Below are 13,008 nucleotides of genomic sequence, written 5' to 3'. Positions count from 1 at the left end.
AAAATATAAAAAAAGGGAAACACCACATAAAAACAGAAAAAGCCCTAAATTAATCTAAATTCTAAAGATAAGTTCTCTCTCTCGCTCTCTCTCTCTCTCTCTCTCTCTCTCTCTCTCTCTCTCGTGTAGCCGACCCAAGCCCTAATCTGTCTCCTTCAGTTTCTCTCAAATCGCGTGACAGCGATTATCGTTCTCTAGTTGCTGGTCATCGTTTTGTCCACACTCTAGTGACTAGGGTAAGTAAATTCCCTCATTTTCTATACCTATTTTGCCCTATGTTTCTTACGCCTCCTAAGTCCTACCCACTTTCCCTTTGCATAAAATTCTTATAGATTTCAATTCTTCTGTTTTTGCAGATTTTGTTCCTTTTTTTTCCTTTTTTTGTGGCTATAGACTGAAAAGCTATACTCTGTCAGTAAAGATCTCCCATTTGGTTCTGACAAGCTATACTCTATTAGTGAAGATAAGTTATTTGCATTTGGGACTGCAACAGTGGTCAAGTATGGAAATTTTTCTTATCTCTCAACTAAACTTTTACATTGGGTGAATCAGACATGTCATCAATAAATTTATATATATTTATCTTTAATAATTTTGTCTAGTACTCTATGATAAGATGCTAAACTTGATAAGATTAGCAAATATACTCACAATGACTCCTAATGCCTATATTATTTATGGGCAACTTATAGAAATACTCCTAAAATTAGGGTTTTTTTTAAAAAATCATATGAAAAAGTGTTTTGAAAATAAAAAGTACAGTGTATAGTAAGACAGGTGAGACTTTTTAAGTCAAAAGTACAATGTCACTTTTTATTACAATGCCATTTTTAATTAAAAAGTTATGTATGTCACTTTCAAAAGTGGCGTATAATGTTATTTTCTCTATCATGGAAACTTAATTCACATTTAACACAACGCAAAGTAAAGTAAACTAATATCTAAAAGAAATTCTTATAAACAAATTGAAAGCAAATTCAATGATGTATTACACTAAATCTTAATCCTGTAAAAAGAGAAAAGATAGACAGTTAAATGAAATTCAAATGAACTAACAACGAATACGTGCTTCAAAAAAATTAAATGATCATTATTTTTGTGATATTAAATATGGAAGCAATTCAATTAAATGGCAAAATTCAAAAAAGTGACAAACATTCAAAAAAGTAAGAAACACCAATCCATAACCTCATAATAGATCCAGTGGTGGTTTGATTTTCTTCTACATGTTGTCTATTTGTGATTATGATTCTATTAACAAAACATATAATAAAATTTCATTTTAGAAATACAACACCCTATAAATTGGAAGTAACATAAATTCAAAAAAGTGAGAAATGCTCAAACACAACACTCTATTACATAATATATTGTAAAAAATAAATGAATACATTCAAAACAATATTTTGGAAGTAAAAAAAGTTTATTTAGAATTAATAAACTTTTTTAATGCATATTTGAATTGTTCGTATACATTGACCAGTATAATACTGTGTAAAACCACTAGTAGGCCTAGAATAAAAGGAGTCCAAATGTGAAGAGAGAGAGAGAGAGAGAGAGAGAGAGAGAGAGAGAGAGAGAGTGTGTGTGTGTGTGTGTGTGTGTGTGTGTTTTGAATAGTGTTTTAAGAGAACGTATGGTTAGAAAAAGGGGGACAAAATTTTGAATTTACATATAGAATATTTTATAGTGTGATTGAAAATAATCTTGTAGAAAAAAGAGTTTGAAAAGAATGGGAATCAAACATGGGCTAAAAAAGTGAAAATTATACCAATCATCTTCTTTTCTTTTAAATTTCAATTCTACTTCTACTACTTTTTTATTCAGCATGTACTTAATCTTTTAACCATAAAAGCACTTCGCCTCTCTCTAACATCCAACCATTGCCCCAATCGAACCCAACCCCATTCAATCAACAGCAACTACCAATTGACATAAAAAGAAGTATATGTCCACCCCATCGTCGCCACACACCACTTGGCACTAGCAATGCCACCCACCATCAAGCACCATCACCACTACCCATTACCAAGAACAAGAAAATGGTTATATGATTCGAATTTGAAGGTTCTATTAAGACATTGATACGATGCTCGTAATTAGCACAACCACCAGCCAATAGTAGTTCAATTTTAGATCTAAAAGCATGATTGGTTTGGTAGTGTTGTGAAGAACTCAACCAACCCATGTTGGAGCTTTCATCGTTTGTAAGGAACTTTTGTTGACGTTGAAACAGTGAATTTTACAAGTGATGGTTGTGCTAATAGTCGTGGTAACGGTGGAATAAGTGGTAAAAATATGTAAAATATTTTGTTACAAATGATGGAGATGGTGGTGGCAGTGGAGGTGGCGTAAACAAGTAATAAAATATTTAATATAATTTTACAAACTAGAACATATACTTCACTTTAAATTTTATTGTAAAAATGCTCTCGCAAAAAATATTTTGAGAATGGAAAAATTCTAAAAGAATATATTGAATTAGTTGTTGCAAAAAGAAAGAAAAAGATAAAATATAATAAAAGTCTATAGACCTGTGCATATTATAATAAGAATCAATGCACCATATTTATAGTGAAGGATTATGAATACGATAGTAATACTTTTTAAGGTTGCAAGGGTACAATGGTTATTCATTAATAAACTTACCATTTACAACACTTTCCCTTGAATAACATGTTACAAAATATCCGCCTCGTTAAAACCTTGTTTGATAAAAATTCAATGGGACGAAAAAGTCAAATGAATGGAAAAGAGCACATTTATTTTAGAGTTTTAAAAATAAATGTTGTCTCATTAAAATCTTCTTAGGAAAATTCAGTAGGACAAAACCTAAGCGACAGAAAAAGAGTACAGCTAATCTTCCTAATGTTGACCACTAAAAATCTTGAAATCGACGCATTCCAATCTCAATGACTAATTTCTTGAACGTAGATATTGACAGTACTTTTGTTAATAAATCAGCCACATTGTTACTTGAGCAAATTTTTTGAAGATCGATGTGGCCATTTTTCTCAAAGCTCATTTGTATGAAAGAATTTTGAAGAAACATGTCATGTCACCTTCGGTATAGTTTCGCCTGAGTTGTGCAATACAGACTGCATTATCTTTATAATACATTGTTGGACTAACTTTTTTTTAAGTTAATCTATAAGATTTTTGGATATGATGGATCATTTTTTTCAACCATACACATTCCTACTTGTTTAATGGTTGCAATAATTTTAGAATGATTTCAGAATGTTGCTGTCAATGATTGCTTCACATATCTCTATGATATAGCTACTCCTCTACGTGTAAACACATATCATGTTTGTGATTTAACTTTATATTGATCGGATACATAACCTACATCTGCATATATTACTAAAGCAAATCCCAACTTTTGAGAATAAAATAATCCCAAATCAATAATACTTTTTCAGTAATGAAAAATGTCTAACAATATTCTAATGTCTTTGAATTGGTGTAGAACTATATTTTGTAATGAGATTTATAGAAAAACTATGTCTGGTCGAGTGCAACTTACAAGATAAGTTAGTGCTGCAATTCCTACTAAGATATGATACTTTAAGACCAAGAACACTTCTCTATCTCAAGCGGATGGAATTGATTATTTTCATATCACGTGATCGAAAAACCATAAGTAATGCTAATAGATGTGCATTATCCATATAAAAACGTTTTAAAACTTTTTTTTGTATATGTAGATTGGTGAACAAATAATCCTTCTGAAAAATATTCAATCTGTAACCCGAGACAAAATTTGATTTTTTTCCAAATTTATTTTTTAAATAATATGCAATTTTGTTGAGCTCTTATGAAGTTTCAAATATATTTAAATCATCAACATAAATTACTACAATTACAAATCCAATATTTGTTTTCCTGATTTTTGTGAGAAACCTCGAGCTGGGAGTTGGGCTATGTATCTTATAATTTCATTATTTTCATTTATTTTTCATACAAAAACCCATTTGAATTCTACAAGGATTACATTTTTAGTAGTTTGAACTACAGGTCCAAAGACTTTTCCTTTCTCTAAGGAATTCAATTCCACATATATGGCTTCTTTTCAATAATTTATTCAGGAACCATATTTTTAGTATTTGATTGATCAATCTTTTTTAGAGTTACCTTTCCTGAAGTTCTTGATTGGTTTTTCTCCTGTACCTTTCTTCTTCTCAGTACAGAGCCTTTTGATCCAACTATCAACAACGCTTCTAACGTATTTGAGATTCATTTGCTACAGCAGATTGTCCTTCAAGGACATCAATTTTTGTCGGAATATTTTCTGCTAGAATATATGACTTTGTCATTCTTCTTTTGTCAACAAATATATTAGGTAATTGATTCGTAACTCTTTACAAATAAATAATTTTTTAATTTCTTGCCCACATTGATTGCTGTGGGGATCAAAGTGAGATAAAGTTATTTTATTTTAAGAAATTCTACCTTAATTTTTAGGATGTATTTTTTGTTCTCCCAAAGTTGGGAAAATCATTTCATCGAAATGATAATCAGCAAAACGTGTAGTAAATAAATCATTCGTTAAGGTTCAAGATACATAATAATTGACGGTGAATCAAAACCCACATAAATCCATATTTTTCCTTAAGGACCCATTTTAGTACATTGTGAGGGTAAAGTAGGGATTGAGCAGTACAACCGAAAATATGTAGGTGAGAAATATTAGGTTCATGATCAAATATAAGTTGCAAAGATAAATATTGATAATAGACAGTTGGTCTTTTACAAACAAATGATATAGCATCTAATATGGCATGACTCCAAACAGAGGCAGTGAGTTTTGATTTCATAAGTAATGGTCCAACAATAAGTTATAGACATTTAATAAACGATTCTACTAAAACATTTTATGTATTGATATGTGTAACCGAATGTTCAATAATATTCTCAATTGACATACAATAATCATTGAATGCTTTTGATATAATTTTACCAGCATTGTCAAGATGAATAGTTTAATTGAGTAATCTGGGAATTACGTTCATAATTTTATAATATAAGCAAGCAATTTAGCAAATGCTACATTCCTAGCGAAAGTAGGCAAATATGTGACCATCTAATAGAATACTCAATTAATACCATAAAATAACGAAATAATCTACATGGTGGTGTATTGGCTCACAAATATCTCCATAAATTCTTTCTAAAAAAGTTCGAGATTCAATATTAAACTTTATAGTTGAAAATTCAATAACTGACTTGCCTTGCGAACAAACTATATATGGATAATCATCAGGTAAAAGAATCTTCTGGTTCTTTAAAGTTTGTTCATGAGAATTGTTTATTATGAGAAGCACAATTATAGCTCTTGGATTCCAAGTTGATCTTATCAAAGTACAAAATTTTTAGGTACAACGAACTTCTAGTTCGTGACAATATTTGATTTAACCATTTTTATAAATGTATAATACATGTCAAATAGGAGTGTATGAAAATTTTCTTTTATCTACTTCTGATCAGATTAAAAAAAGTTATGAAAAGATATTCAACATTATTTTCTTATATCGTCTCAGTGTGATATTCATTGCAGTGGATATATGTAAAACTAAATAATTTTTTCTTGAATTTGCTAGAATAAAGCGCATCGTCAATATACAATTTTTTATGATTTGATAAAATAATACAAACTCTTCCAGAGCCTTCAACGATATCGATACACCTGATATCGTATTAAAATTATTTTCTGTTAATGATAAGTCCAAAAAATATTTTTTATCTTGAAAAATAGTATATAGAGTTACACTATTAATCAAGCAGGTATCTTGACAATTCATCATGAATCTATAACAAAACAAATATATTTAAAAATTTTGAATTTAAATTGAAAAGAGTAAACATTATTTAATAATATGAAATTTTATGATGCATAACAACGTTTCAAATTTTTTGTGAAAAGTAAAAACATATTTCAAATTGAATTTCTAAAATAAAGGGAGATAGCAGAAAGTAAATTAATCTATATTTTCTATCACTCTATTCCCAATCAAATGGTCTATATTCTCATTTAGATTAGCAAAAAACTCATACACATCCAAATGAATCACATCAATTGGACCTTCATAATCAACAACAATTTGTTTCTACTTTTCCTTCTTCTTTGATTGATTTTTGGCAGAGATTCACGAGATATTTTGTTGTACTATAGGTACGTGCCCAATGCCCTTTCATTCCACATCTAAAACAACTTTTTTCGTGCTTATTTTTGGATGTGCTACTTCCGTTTGCTTTGTGCCTTTTGAACTTGTTGTCTTGTTGCTGACATCTTTGTTGATTATTTCATCCAAGATTTATTCCAAGTGCACCTTCGTGTCCACTTTGACATCCACTTTCTTGTCTTGATATTTTATTTGTTTCAGGTACCATTTGTTTTAGATAATCGTACAAAACCAATTGGATGTAACCTATAATTTTTCATAAACAGATCATTATTTTGTTCAACCACAAACTGGCAAGATATAAGTTCTAAATACTTTTTGAAACCACGCTCACGATATTGCTTCTACAAGAGTACATTCAAAGTTTGAAATATGGGAAACGTTTCCTCCAACATATTTTCATCTGTGATTTTTTCTCTACATAATGTCATTTTGAACACATTCTAAACAGTTTAGAATAATATTCACTAACAGTTTTGAAGTCTTGCAAACGAAAGTTCCTCAACTTATTGGACTTTGGAGAGGACTATCGTCCTTGATTATCAAATCTTTTATTTAATTTTTTTCAAAGAATATGTTGATCTTTTTCAGTGAGATATTCAATTTTCAATTCATCATGAAGATAATGACGAAGGAAGATGATTGCTTTTGCATGATTTTGCAAAGATTCTTCGTTTCCTTCTTTTATAGTATCTTCAAAACCTTTTGAAACAAGATGGATATTAGTATCAAGTATCCATAACAGATAGCTTTTGCTAGATATGTCAAGTACAGCAAACTCAAATTTGTAGTATTTGCCATTTGATTAATTGCACAATAAAGAAATTACAATTAGTTTCGAAGAATATGATTAAATATTACATAATAGTTAATTAAGTAGTGAATATCAACATGACATAAGTTACATATTTTTCTTCATGAATAAACACTAATTTAAAATAATATATTTTTCAAAATATATGTTATTTCGAGAGCACGTTGTATTTTACTATTGTTTTTTTCTAGAACAATATATCAATATTCTTTCGGAATATTGAAAATTATAATTTATACTCTTCGAGAGCAAATAATATTTTTCAAGAATATTAATTATAATGTTATGATACTTCAAGAGTAACAATAAACTATTTATAATAAATAGATCTAATATTAATATTCTTCTAAACTATTAATTACGATATTGGGCTACTTGAGAAGCAACAACATGATATATCATTAATTTAAAGTTTAAAGAAGAACATAAAAAAAATTTAATTACCATATAGACATGATATAAATTTATATAGAAAATTTAATTGCCAAAATGTACAACTAAAAAAATCCTCCAGACATGCATTTGAATTAACTTAATATATAGACATGCGAATAGAACAAAATAATCATTACGCATATAATGGAATAATACTTAACCATGCAATTGATATTAGTAAACCATGAATTGATCTAAATGAATATGGTCGTAAATTGATCAATTCGACCGCATTGTTTTATGATAAAGGTTGGTTGCTTTTCTACTATTGAAAAAAACAAATGGACATTTATCATTGCTTTTATGAATTGGATTTAAGAATTTATGAATAAAGCCAGCCTCAAAATTCGAGGATTTATCGATTGAATGCAAATAATTATGATTTTTGCACAATTAATAAACCAATAATGAACGTGAATTGGAAAAAAAAAATACACATGTCACCAAAATAATTTTGGTACATGTGATAGATGATTAGATTAAAAGATTACTACCTTCACTAAACTTTGAAAAATTAAATTATCGTACTAATAACTTGTTGCGAAAAGAAAGAAAAAGAAAATGGAGAATAAACGTCAATAGACTTGTATATATTATAATGAAAAATCAAAGCCACATATTTATAAGAAAATATTAGGTATATAATAGTAATAATTTTTAAGATTGTAGAGGTACAACTGTTTTCACTAATAAACTTGCCATTTACAACATTAGTAAACATTTTTAGTCCCTATTTGAGTTTGCTAAAAAACAAATTTTTAATAGACTTTGATTAAAAAATGATTAAATGTATGAATAAAAAAATAATAAAAGTTGTTGAGTTGTACATGCATATTTTCGTATATTTTAAAAAAGACACCATTTTAAATAATCTATTGCTTGCTGCTCTACTATATTTTTCAATAGAAAGTAGTGATGTCGATCAGATATATACAATGATGAAGATGTTGGAAAAAAAAGGGATTTTATTAAATTATGTATCAAAAAGAGTGTAGTCATTTTAAAAGATTCATAAACACAGGTATTTTAGAAATTATCCTTGTAATGTGTTTTATAAAAAAAATTCCTTCAATATTTTGATCTTCTTGATTCTACCTTCAACTCTCCTTCTTGTTTCATCTTTTTGATTTACCTTAAGACCCCTTTTGTTTGATATCTTCAATTCACCTTCGAACATTTTTATCTTTTCTGTGTTCTTCAATAGTTTAAAAGGTAGAGATATTATGCTCCTATTTGGTGGAGATTAAAATTAAATTTTTAATAAAATATTATTAAAAATTGATGACATATGTGGTTAAAAAATTGTGAAACCTATAAAATATGTGGTTAAAATTAACTGTTGATTTTGAGATTTTAATCCCTACCAATAGGGTCTATATGGGTGTGGGCACAAGAATTGATAAAATATATGTTAACTAAACCACAATGCAAATGTCATATTTATAATATGGACTTGACTCAGATAGAAAGTTTCACAATTCCTAAAGAACCTTTTTCTTTTTCTTGGATAAATATATCAATCTAAAAGGACTCTTAGTTTAATTCTAATCCAAATCAAAGTCTTCCATATATCAATAACACGTGCGGCACATGTATGACACGTCTCAGTTTTATTAATTTATCTATTTTGAGATTTTAATCCCTACCAATAGGGTCTATATGGGTGTGGGCACAAGAATTGATAAAATATATGTTAACTAAACCACAAATCAAATGTCATATTATAATATGGACTTGACTCAGATAGAAAGTTTCACAATTCCTAAAGAACCTTTTTCTTTTTCTTGGATAAATATATCAATCTAAAAGGACTCTTAGTTTAATTCTAATCCAAATCAAAGTCTTCCATATATCAATAACACATGTGTGGCACATGTATGACACGTCTCAGTTTTATTAATTTATCCTCTATACTTAATAATAAAATGTAAATCTTGTAATTTAGTCCGGTTCTTATTTTAAAGCCACAAAAGAGAATAAATGGACCTAATTAAACTAAGCTTCAATAAACTAATCTTGACCCGATCAACTCTTGATCTGTCGAGCTAATTTATTAATCACGTTCTATTCTATTAAAAGAATGAGATTGTACTCTTAGTCTGATTGAAATTATTGAAACTATATATATAAATAATTATTATATCCTCTATTCTTATATATTACCTCTATTGATCATGTCGAATCTGATTGTCCTAGGTGATCACATCACAATATTAATTCAACGATGAATGTCGAATTACTAATCTCAAATTTAACCGTCGACTAGGATAACCCTTGAGGTCATGATTGTGCATATTAAATAGGTTACGGATTTCATATCACGAATATATGTTCTCTAATTATTTCACTATAATTCTCAAGGCATCTGGATATTGATCAAGAATTTGATCTCACTCATTGATATCTCAAAAAATGTCATTTAGTAATCAAAGTCCATTATTCGTACAACTGTCGAGTGAAATTAAATTCATGTGGTCAATTCCATAAATTAAATTAGGTGCGAATTACTAATCTCAAATTTAACCGTCGACTAGGATAACCCTTGAGGTCATGATTGTGCATATTAAATAGGTTACGGATTTCATATCACGAATATATGTTCTCTAATTATTTCACTATAATTCTCAAGGCATCTAGATATTGATCAAGAATTTGATCTCACTCATTGATATCTCAAAAAATGTCATTTAGTAATCAAAGTCCATTATTCGTACAACTGTCGAGTGAAATTAAATTCATGTGGTCAATTCCATAAATTAAATTAGGTGCACCACTACTAAACACCAGAATAAGCGATATTCACTGGGCCAAGAGCACCCCCTCGAGTAAAAGCTTCCACAGCCGGTTGACCAAAATGAGGATCCCAAATTGCATGAGCAATAGGTCTTACATGTAAAGGGTCCTGTACCCATGATTCAAAATCTTTAAAAATAAAATATTAGATGAATACTCTTAAAATTGATTAAAAATACAAATTTTCACATTAATTACGTCAAAATTAATTTTGTCATTTTTGAGTTACTTTCACTTTTTTGAATATTTGTCACTTTTTACCTTTTTAAAAAAAGTAACAATTATTTTTTGACAAATGTGGTTGTTTGTGCATTATATTGGGACAACAATTTCAATCATTTTGTACTTTAATATTTGTTATCTTCTTACCATTTACTTCCGTAAAAAATGAAGATGTTATTTTATTCATATCTAAAAATAATAATAATAATAATAATTACAAGTGAAATAGTGTGAGACTTTTTTTTTTTTAAGTGATAAAGTATGTTTTAGAAAACTTACTCATATACAAAAATACAAATGAAGTATTATCTCATATCATTTTTTAAAGTAAAGCAATGTCTGATTTCATATTCATATTAATTTTTCATCAATATGCATATATGCATCTCTCTAAGGATAAAGATACAAGTATAGGGCCATTGTGGCAGGGCTCTCTCTTTAATTGATTCTAGAAAATTCAAATGAGATAGAATGCGACCTTTTAGAAAAAGTGACAGAGAATGTCACTTTTCTTACTCTCATTTTTACAAACACCTTACATGTATCAGTTGAATTGATCTGAAGTTGATTTTTCATATATATTAACTGGATTCAATTCATTACATTATGTTACTTATTAATGTAAAACAAGGCTTTAATTCGTATTCATATTTGAATTTTCAAAAATGTTCATGAATGCATCTATTTAATTGCTCCAAAGGAATTAAAATAGATTGTGACATTTTTTAGATAACAATGACAAGAAATGTCGCATTCTAATTTTCACAAACACCTTGTATGTATCACTTGAGTTGATCTGAAGTTGATTTTTGATATATATTAACTCAATCCAATTTGTACCATTCTGAATTTTAATATATACTAACTCAAAATTATTAATCTAAAGATAAAATTTTATATGCACTAGAAAAAAAAAAAAAAAACTCAACAACATCAATAATATTAAACAAAATATGAACTAATTGAATAAAAAATCCTAAACATAAAAGCCTGTAATTTTTGGTTGATTAGTTGCAGATTTGGAGAAAAAAACTTTGAAGAAAAAAGTAGCACAAGCAATCTTTGATTTTGTCTAGGCTTACTTTTGCAAGATTTGCTCTTACGATTTAGATTTTGCTTAAGATTTCGGTATTTTGGAGCCCTCACACTCAATCGAACGTTTTACCGTATTTTCTTACGGTTAAATTGGTGATGAAATTATATTATTTATGTTTAGTCCATAATTATAATGATTTTTCAAAAACACCCCAAAATTAAGAATATTTCTGTTTGTATCCCATTAAATTTCACATGATTCAATACAATCCATTCTAAAATATAAACTCAATTTTATTACCAAAGTTAAATCAATTTTAATAAAATTGAAACAATCTTATTTAAGAAAATGTTCATTTTATTTATCAATTGTGGGAAATAAAATTATGATCGAATTATAAATCGAATATTTTCATGCTAAACAATATAAATACTCGATTTATAATATCGAATCAATCCATAAACAAAATGCAAGCTCAAATTAATACAAATAATTTACTAAAATAAATTAATATTTTATTTCAAATATCATGAGTCCAAAAAAATTTACTCGAAGAGCAAAATCTTTATCCAACGAAGGGTTAATTTCACAAACAATCACTGAACTTACTTGAAAAATACAAAATCGTCACTGAAGCTTAAAACTTGTAGAAATGGTCACTGAAATTTAAAGCGCTTTCAGAAACAGTCACTGAAGTTTATAAACTTGCAGAAATGGTCGTCCAGATTTTTCAGATTTTTGGGCAAGTTTTGCTGCAATTCTTCGACAACTTTCAATCACCAAAACCGTCGGATTTGAACGTCGTTGGAAAGTCCACAATGTCCTCTTCAATTATCACCCAAAATCTCCCCATAACTTAAAATAATTTGGCCGAAACAAGTCCACAAAGTCAACTCTCCGAAATCTAAAAATCTGCCTACATTTTTGGGCGAGTTTTGTGACGATTTTCTGGCAACTTCCCAACACCAAGATCGTCGGATTTGGATACCGTTGGAAAATCCACAATGTCCTCTTTAATTACCATCCAAAATCTCCCTATACCTCTAAAGGATTCGACAGAAATAAGTCCACAAAGTCAACTCTTCGAAATTTGAAAAATCAGTCGAGATTTTTTGGCGAGATTTGCGGCAATTTTTTTGCAACCTCCGACCAAGAAGACCATCGAATTTGGATACTGTTGGAAAGCCCACAATATCTTCTTCAATTACCACCTAAAATCTCCCCATAACTCCAAAGGATTCAATCGAAATAAACCTACAAAATCAACTCCTCAAAATCTAAAAATTAACCCCAAATTTTTTGGCGAGATTTGCGGCAATTTTTGGACAACTTCCGACTACCAAGACCGCCGAATTTGGATACAGTTGGAAAGTCCACAATATCTTCTTCAATTATCACTCAAAATCTCCCCATAACTTCGAAGGGTTTGGCCGAAATAAGCCCAAAAATTCAGCTTCCCAAAAATTTGAATATTTTCCCAAAAAACGAGTCAAATATTTTAACCGTTTCTGCAAGTTTGTAAA

This window comes from Olea europaea, unplaced genomic scaffold (assembly GCF_002742605.1).
Source record: "Olea europaea var. sylvestris unplaced genomic scaffold, O_europaea_v1 scaffold3132, whole genome shotgun sequence".
Lineage (NCBI taxonomy): Eukaryota > Viridiplantae > Streptophyta > Magnoliopsida > Lamiales > Oleaceae > Olea > Olea europaea.
The sequence above is the reverse complement of the archived record's forward strand: the minus strand, read 5'-3'. Positions refer to the sequence as shown.